The 9,151-nt window shown below is 39.2% G+C and overlaps 1 pseudogene; it reads right to left on the bottom strand.

Moving 5' to 3' along the window:
• Positions 1-4,215, bottom strand: part of LOC102879362 — a 55,039-nt pseudogene extending 50,824 nt beyond the window's left edge.
• Between the last annotated feature and the right edge of the window lie 4,936 nt (positions 4,216-9,151).

Raw genomic sequence — 9,151 nt, 5'->3', positions numbered from 1 at the left:
ATATATATATATGTTATGTACATATCACTGACATATTGCTTATAATAATGGACAATTAAAAATAATCTAAGTGATCACTATTTGGGGATTGGTTTTCATGCACTCAAACAATGGAACAGATACAATCATTAAAATAATATTTATTATTTTGAAAAGATATTCATGAGAAGTTAAGCAAAATATACAGGTTTCTAAACAGTTATACAGTATGCTTTTGTATGTCCACACATAAAAAAAAAAGATCAGAAGGATATTATTCACTTATAAATAATTGTAAATATTTATTGAGTACCTACTATGCCAGGCAGAGTTCCTGTTGCTAGGAGTATATATTCCAATGGAAGGAAACTAGATATTATCTATGTACATAGATAGTAGACATACATAAATTGAGATGGTAAGAAGTGCTATGAATAAATTGATATAGGCTAAGGAAATAGGAAATTGCAGAGGTGAGGTCGGGGATTACTATTAAGGGGTGATCAGGGAGGGATGAGACTGTAACATTTTTGCTGAAACCTGAATGATTTGAAGGAGCCAGACATGAAAGGTTGTGAGGGAAAACATTCCAGGTAGAGGGACAACACATACACAGGACTTGAGGAGGTTGGGATGTTTAGAAGTAGAAAGACAGACAGAAAGAAGGCCAGTGGGGCTGAAGCACTATGAATACAGGGAGAGTGATAGGCTCTGAGGTTGAAAGACAGGCAGGAACAAGGTAGATAATCGTAAAAGTCAGAAGTTTGAATATTAATTCAAAGGTCACAGATCATTCAGTTCAGATGTAGAAAGTTGTTAAGAGACTTACCTTCTCTCATTCTAAAAACCCAAAGAAGCCATACAAGCTTCATAATCATAGTTTTCAAAAAAATTATGAAATGCTGAGTATGGAAAGAAAAATGAATGAAACTCTGTTAAGTACAAGTCCTTCAAAAGAGAAAATAGATACAACTGTTCTCATCTCTAACTGAAATGAGCAGAGGAGAAGGAATCTGCCTTAGCCAGGAGTAAGGAGAAACCAGACCAACTTTTGACAAACTTTTAATAGCTACATGTAGGATGATGTAATAAATTAAAAGTAATAAATTAAAATACAAAGTTGAACTCATTAACCCCAAACGCTTCCCGCCAGACTTCACTGAGTGCTGAGTGAGAGTAATACCCTAAATATGGGAGCAGGGAGGGAGTGCTAAAAGAAACTCTCCAGCACGTTGGCTCTTAGACAAGAAAGACTGGGGAAAAGCAGAACTGAGGGAAAACCATAGACACTCAGGCTTCACAGATCATAGGCCGGTAGCCACCCTCCAGAGGTTAGACAGGTGGCATGGAATCAAGAGATCTCCCAAAGTATAGGAAGTGAGACAGGAAAGCAAAGAGAACTCCCTGGTGAGCAAAACAGTGGGCAGCTGGGCTGCAAAGCAGGGAGGGATATCTCAGAGTTCAGGAAGCTGGTGGCTTGGCTGTGGAACAGGCAGATCTCTGAAAACTCACTAGTGCTCATATCCTTTGCCTTCATCTGACATCTGTGGTAGGATATAAAATAGTCTAACACGTGCATAATTGGAGTCCTAGAAAAGAGTGGATGAGGGAGACAGGGGTGGGGGAAGAGAGAGAGAGAAAGAGAGAGAGAGAGAGAGAGAATTTGAAGAGATAATGGCTGGAGAAGTTTCCAAAGCTGATAGCATCAATCCATAGATCCAAGATACTTGGAAAACCTGAATAAGGATAAATATCAAACATGAAAGAGAAGATGTTAAATGTAATGGGAAGCCATTGGTGATTTTTAAGTAGGCGAGTGTATGATCTGATTTATATGGAAACAGATCTCTCTGACTGGTGTATGGAGAGTGTGCTATGTGGGGACACAGGTGAGAGTGGAGATCAGTGAGTAGGCTGTAGTAGTAATATGAGAGCCATAATGGCATTTTTCTTCACTGCCATTTTAGCCCTTACTTTTTCTCCAGATGGCACAAAGAGTCAGACAGGCTTTCATCTTTCAATAGGGGATTCTATGACTCTATGTTATCCTCATTGATGGTACCTTTAAAAAATCCATTCATATTCCTGGAACCATGTCTGTCTTGTTCATCACTGTTCCACCAGCACAGTCACATAGTAGGTGCTCAATGCATATTTACCAAATAAAGGAATAAAACAAAGTTCAAAACTACAAAAATTCAACTATATCTGGATTTTGCTGCAAGGTACCTTATCCTCTTGGTAATGGGGTTGTATCGTGATATCATCACTGTGCAGGCACCACAGTCTCACCCTCCACAGCCATACTTAGTTCCCATGAATTGGACTGGAAAAGTACAGTTAAGGATAATGTGTTTTCTGTAATTCTCTTTCCAAAATAGCAGTGATTCTAGGAGATAGCACTATCAAAGACTTTTAAATATAGAGTTAAGTTCAATACATACTTATCAAATGATGTATGTCTTAGCTGCTATTATTTAGAATCTTGTACATTCTTGATTGCTCTCCTCTTTTTCAACTCAACTCGACTTCAGGTTGCCAAAAATGGAGTCAAACTAGAAAAGGAAGAGTCTATACCTGTAAGGGCTTGAGTAATTGAAAGTATGAGTACCTTGTACATTTGTTCTCAATCTTTTGTCTGTCTTTGATAATCTATGAAGTAAAATGTCAAACTGTAAGTAATTCTTAGAATATTTGTGCTATATTATCCACATTTACCATATTTCTCTGCTTCTTGGTGGCAGAAACTGCTAGTTGTTTACCAATATCTAGTCTCTCATTCTTCCTTGGTAATATAAACCCCAATTTTTAGCTACACACATGGTTGCTCAGAATTAAAAATACATTTCCAAGCCTCCTCTGCAGCTAGATGGGGTCATTAACAATGCTGGCCCACGGGATGCAAGCGTGAGTGTTGTGCATGATTCCCAGGTGGGAAACGTCCTCAAAAGGAGGAGGATGCCTGCTTTTTCATCTCTTATTTCTTCCTATTTGCTGGAATTCAGACATGATGGCTGGACCTCATTAGTCATCTCTGGCCATGAGGAGAAAGCTGCATGCTGAGGAGGGTGGGGCAGCAAGACATAAGGAGCTCGGTTCCCTGGTTATGTCATGACACTACTTTACTAGCCCTAATATATCTACCTTTGGGATTTTTTAAATGTAAGTATGACAGCCATGAGAATGTGCCTCATAGACCTTCTTCAACAGGGAGGGTAATTAACCAAGAGACCCAGCTGCTGCCCTTTGAAATCTATCACCCCAGTTCTCACTGGCTCTCTCTATTTCCTTTTTCTTAGGCATTTTTCCTAATGAAACCTGTGTACATTTAATACCATTTTTTGGTCTCTGTTTCCCAGAGAACCTGAACTAACCCAGTAAGAAAAGAATAAACATTTTATCTTGTGTCTCGTTTACTGCTATTTGGGATTTTCTGTCACTCGCAAGTGAACTAAATCTAAAATATTACACACTGGTGCCATAAATAACCAGGAAATCAGTGTTCTTTTTTTTTTTTTTATGTCCAAAGATCTTGAATGACTTCCAGAAGGTAGTTATTGATGCTTTTTCAGTTTTGTACTTTTTTTTTGAGAATTTCACTCTCTCCAGGGAAAAAATGTACAAACTCCCATTGTTGTATACTTTTGCATATAACTTAGTGGGGTCTAAAGAACTCTGGAAGCCCATTGGCATTCATGCATAGTAGGCTAACATTCTTTGGATGACTTTTATTTAGAAAGTTTTTCTAAGGTAACATTCTGAAGTTTAATTTCTCCATTGTCTGTTTACTTTCATGTCAGGAGGTTTCTGTGCTCTCTTTTTTCTAATGGGCATGATGATTAGTTCTCAAAGATAGAATGTCAATATTCTGACTCTTAATTCTAAAGGATGCTTAATTAAGCCCTTTTAACATCCATTGTTTTCATTCCCATTGCTAGTTTCTTCATTTATACAATATATTAAGTGCCAAAACAGAGATTGGAAAAAACTTGGTTCTTCTGGCAACCACAATTGTGCACTGCCTACATAACAAAGATGTAGGGCTTTCTTAAAGGACATAAAACCATAATAGTAGAGACTATGATTCAGTGTGGCTCTATCACCTGACTAGGATAACACACACACACACACACACACACACACACACACACACACACAGAGAACAAAGAAAAGGATACGCTTCTTCCTCAGATATCGTAACAACATTGTTTCAGGATCGACATTTTTTTCTACCATCTGTACCAGAAGGAAAATAAGAGTTATGCGCACAAAGTTGAGAAAGCTAGTGTCATTTTTGCATTAGTGGGCTTATGTTAATTTGATGGAAATACACATTAATTAACTATTCTACTCATATTTGCAACTTGATTTAATGTTTAAGGAACATCTATGATATACAAATCATCTTTCAAGTGTAGAGCCTAAATCTTGATTCCCACCACTTTGCCACTGTCCTTGGTGCTGAATTATCACTGTTCTCTGTTCTCTAAGGCAGTGGTTGTTTTTACTGATAGAAACACTAGTGACTCCTGTCCAGAATTTTGTAGAATGTCTGAAACAGGTGAAGGAAAAGATGTTAGTGAACAGAATGGTGGGGGGCGGGGCGGGGAGAGAGAGAAAGAGAGAGAGAGAGAGAATGGACAGCTGCGGGAACAGAGTAACTTCTGAGAAATTGATATACATATATAAAATATATATATATTATATATACAAAATATATATATTATATATATACACATATTTTCAGACTCATTTATTAATTGTGTTCAAAGAATTAGAGTTTTAAGAAAGCAATCACAACCAACCATGGTCCCCAAGTCAAAGAAACAAAGGAGAAGATAAAACACATATGCCAAGTGATACAAAGACATGTAAACAAGGACATCCTTAAGAAGCAAGTTTATGTGGGTAGCCTAGCAGCATAGCAGTAGAACAGAGCACACAAGAGATGGCATGATTATGAAATGTCATAGTTGGTTATGTTTTTCAAAGTGATCAAGTTTTCTCTTTTTTGATTAAAAATTTAGGTTTCTTTTAGATTCACAAACAAAAGCATGATTTGCTTCACAATTTCACAAGCAGAGTTCCTCTTTCACCATGTTATACTAATTTTCCCTTCTAGGAAGTAGATGAGGAGAGGACGTATGCATATTCTATGACTGCTTCACCCTCAAATCTAAGTGGCCATATGCCAGGCAAAGTGAGGCATGTGCCAATTACCACGGCCGGGTCTGTGCCCTAGAGTAGTCTGCAATATAGTAAGGGAATGTGGTGTGTGTGTGTGTGTGTGTGTGTGTGTGTGTGTGTGTGTGTGTGTGTACATACTGAAATACAAGGAAAGCTATGGAGTACCCCCAGGCATCCCAAACTTAAATGGCCCTCAAATTAGATTATTTTATTTCCAAAATTTACGTCTTCTCTTCTTTTCGCTAACTTGTTTAATAGCCTCATCTGCTAGGTTATCTAAGTTAAAAATCTGAGCTATTTTAAATGGCCCTCAAATGAAATTATTTTATTTCCCAAATTTACTTCTTCCCTTCTTTTCGCTAACTTGTTAAATAGCCCCATCCGCTAGGTCATCTAAGTTAAAAAATCTGAGCTATTTTCTACTTTTTCTTTCCTTTAACCTATCATAATCAGTGTCACCAAGTCCTGACACTTACACTTCCAAAATGATTCTCTAAACACCCTTCACTTCTACTGTCACTCCCCTGAATAACCTTTATTGACTTTTAATTGAACAATTATAACAGCTGCCTAACAGGTTTCCTGCCTCTATTCTTGGCGCCCACAATGCCACCCTCTGCACCACTACCAGGGCAACCTCTCTAAAACCCACTCCTGATCATCGTCTGTATCTGCCTGAAGTCAACACAAGCTTCTGGCTGCCAAACTGCCATGCTGGGAATTCATGAATTACTCAGGGTACTTGTTAAAATGAAATCTTATGGAATCGGGATTTCTGGGAGAGGGAACCAGAAAATGTGCATTTTTAATGAGCACACTGAGTGAGTCTTAGGTGACTTTATATTCAAGAGTTCCTGGAATAGAAGAAGAAATTCAGATTCCTTGGCATGGCTTACAAGGCTTCTTTGATATACTGTTCATCATTCTCTGCCACTCAACCCATGTACCTTGAACCTTGTTCACATGGAAGAACTGGCCAATTACAGCAGTGCACAGACCTTTATCCTTCACTACTTTTCCATATGAGATTCTTTCTGTCCTCAAAATCCTCCCTTTCTTATAGCTTGGTAGAATTTTGTATGTCATTCAAAGCCCTGATCAAATATTCTCTTCTGTTAGGGGATACTGCCATCTAAAATATCCTTCACACACTGTTCCAAGTAGTGATCCTCCTCCGTGCTCCCATGGCCAATGTCCATACATCTTTCACAGAATGTTTTACCCTGCATCATAATTATTTGTGTATGTATAAGCTTCTCTTGATCTCGGAGAGAAACCACCATCTGCTATTCTTCTTCATGTGAAACACTGAGCTAGGTGCTATTGATATATCATAGGGACATAATAAATGTTAACTTAAATGAAAAACTTGAACATAGTATGTACAATTTGCTATGAGAACACTAAGGAGGAAGGAATGATTTATCATAAGCTGGGACATCTGAACAGAAGAAATGATAGTAAAACAGGAAAGTGCCAATAATGGTGGCAGAAAGTGTTGGTTGTCTATCCCAGCATGCATTCTCCCTTTCTTCCTTCCTGCTGCCTGGAATAGGAATGAAATTGTTAAAACACCAACAGCCATTTTAGATCATAAGGCAACACCTTAATGGCAGCAGAGGAAAAAGAAAGAAGAAACCTGGGTCCTAGATGATGCTATAAAGCTTCTAGACCAGCCCCACAATGTCTACCTCCAGATAAGTCTTTAAAAGTAAAAATGACTTGTATTGTGTTTTAACCACTGTTAGTATTGAGTTTGTGCCATTTGCAGTTGAAACTAATCCTAATGGATACATATGATGGCAAATCCACAGAAGCCCAATTTTAATGGAGAAATGGAATCTGGGTAGTCTAGATAGCAAAGAATAGCATTTTAGGTTTAAAAGATATTTGTATTTTTTGGAAGGAATTAATGGAAGCAAATGGCCTTATTTATTCCAGGAGATGTTTTAAGAGATTGGAGTCTAGCTCAAAGTGCTACTGGCTTGAACTATATTTATTTTTCTTGATTTGGTGAATGGTGGCAGAAAGTATTGAAAGGAGGGAAGTGGGAGCATGGATGTAGCATGCACCCTGTCCCGCTAGGTCTTACAGTGAAACAGGGAGGTCAGGACTAAGATAGTGGTTGGGGGTGTGGGGGTGGAGAAGGAATGAGAGGCAGAGTTATTCTCACTGACTGTGGTTCGGAGAGATGATGCTAGTTCTTGGTTCAGGGTCATTGCATAGTCCCATCTCAGAACAGCCTTGGATGTTGCAAGGGCAGAGTCTGTCACTCTGTAGCTCTACCAGCCCTTTAGGAGAGTTCAAGTTCACATTGCACGAGGTTGAGAAATCACTGTCCTCTGTGCAGGGCTGGTGACTTATGCCTGAGAGGGCCTTGCCACATCCAAGATAGAGGCAGAAAGAAGAAAGAGAAAGATTAAGAGGGGAGAAAAAGGGGGTGAAAATGGAAATGAAGAAGAGAGGGAAGTATGTGTGAAAGGACAAGGCTGAGAGGTAGAAAAGGGAAGAAAGAGGTATTTATTGTGGGAGACAGTTAGAGAAGATCCACAGCAGCCTTAAAGCAGAGAAGGTGTCCCAAAGGGACAGTCAGTGAGGACATTTCTGCCTGAACTTCCAGTCGCTTTCAATTTCATTTTAATTGTAGTTCTTCCTTCTTACACCACTTCCACCCTCTTCACCTTTTATAAATCATTACAGCCATCCCAGCAGCCCAGAAATATCCTCTCGGAGCCTTATAAACCAAAACTCCAGGAAATGTTAGCTAATGAACAGCCCTGTCCAAATTCCTATACTGACATCAAGACCCTCTGTTTTGCTGAGGAAATAATGCTCAATGACTACTTTTTGGCATCCTTGGTACTTTTGGGCAGATTCTGGCTCTATTCATGAAAGAGATTATTTTCCAGTCCAGATATTAGCAGTCATTGTTATGAAGTGTTTACTGTGTGCCAAGCAACTTGCTAAACCTCTCCATGGAATTTAATCTTCACTTCAATTCCATAGGAGAATGTACTGTTATCAGCCCCATTTTGAAGAGGGGAAAACTATTATTCAGAGATATTAAGCAACTTGCCCAAGGCCCCAGACTTGCTGAGTGTCAGAGCAGACAGCACAGGATTCAAATCCATGCCAAACTAGTTCCCAAGCCCACTCCTTTGATACCTCCACCTCACTGCCTCAGAACGTTCGTCAGTTCCTGTGTTGTGTTAGAGCGTGGCATCTAAGTTGTAATTTGTTCACGGGCTCTCTCCCGCCTCAAACTCCATGTTAACTGGGTCACCTGTTCTGGGGCCTGTGGTGAAACAAGCCAGACTTCAGAAAGCTCTCTGCAACTAGATACCTGACCAATGGGCATTGGCTTCCCCTCTAGATAGTCTTAGCCTTGCCCAAGTGGAGACTTGGGGGATTGTATTAAAAATAGAGACCACAGGCCAATCATAACACCTAGAGTCTCCTAAGCAGTTTCCAAGCTTCCTTTCAAAAGCAAGTTTTTAATTTCAGAGGTTATGTTTGACTTTAAGACCCCTCTTCCCTGATGGTTTCTCTCTCTTACTTTTCTCAACAACCCCTCCTCTCTGAACCAGAAAGTTTATTCTAATTCTGTCCATGTGGCAATTAGGTTTCCTTGCCAGGACTGAATCACATATCTAATAGAATTTGGAAAGCAGGGGAAGGAAAGTGAAGGGGTGGTATGATTTGTTTTAACAGGGTAGTTGCAAAAGCTGAATCAATATCTTTACAATGTACTTTCCAAATGATCATAGGACATTTGGCTCATAAATCAAGCCCATTGGTTAAAACCAGCTTATCTATTGGCCATTATATTAAAAATCCAACTGCAGTTTATTTGGGAAACAGTTGACTGGGAAGAAGCGAGACTCAAATGCCTATTTCCAGATTTAACCAAAAATCTTATAATTGCTTACAAAGTCCTAGTAATTTCACCCTGGCCACCACTCCAGCTTCAGCAATCTCCTTGCCA

Source organism: Pteropus alecto, unplaced genomic scaffold (genome assembly GCF_000325575.1).
Source record: "Pteropus alecto unplaced genomic scaffold, ASM32557v1 scaffold3, whole genome shotgun sequence".
NCBI lineage: Eukaryota > Metazoa > Chordata > Mammalia > Chiroptera > Pteropodidae > Pteropus > Pteropus alecto.
Note: the sequence above shows the minus strand (reverse complement) of the source record. Positions and strands in the feature narration are given on the sequence as shown.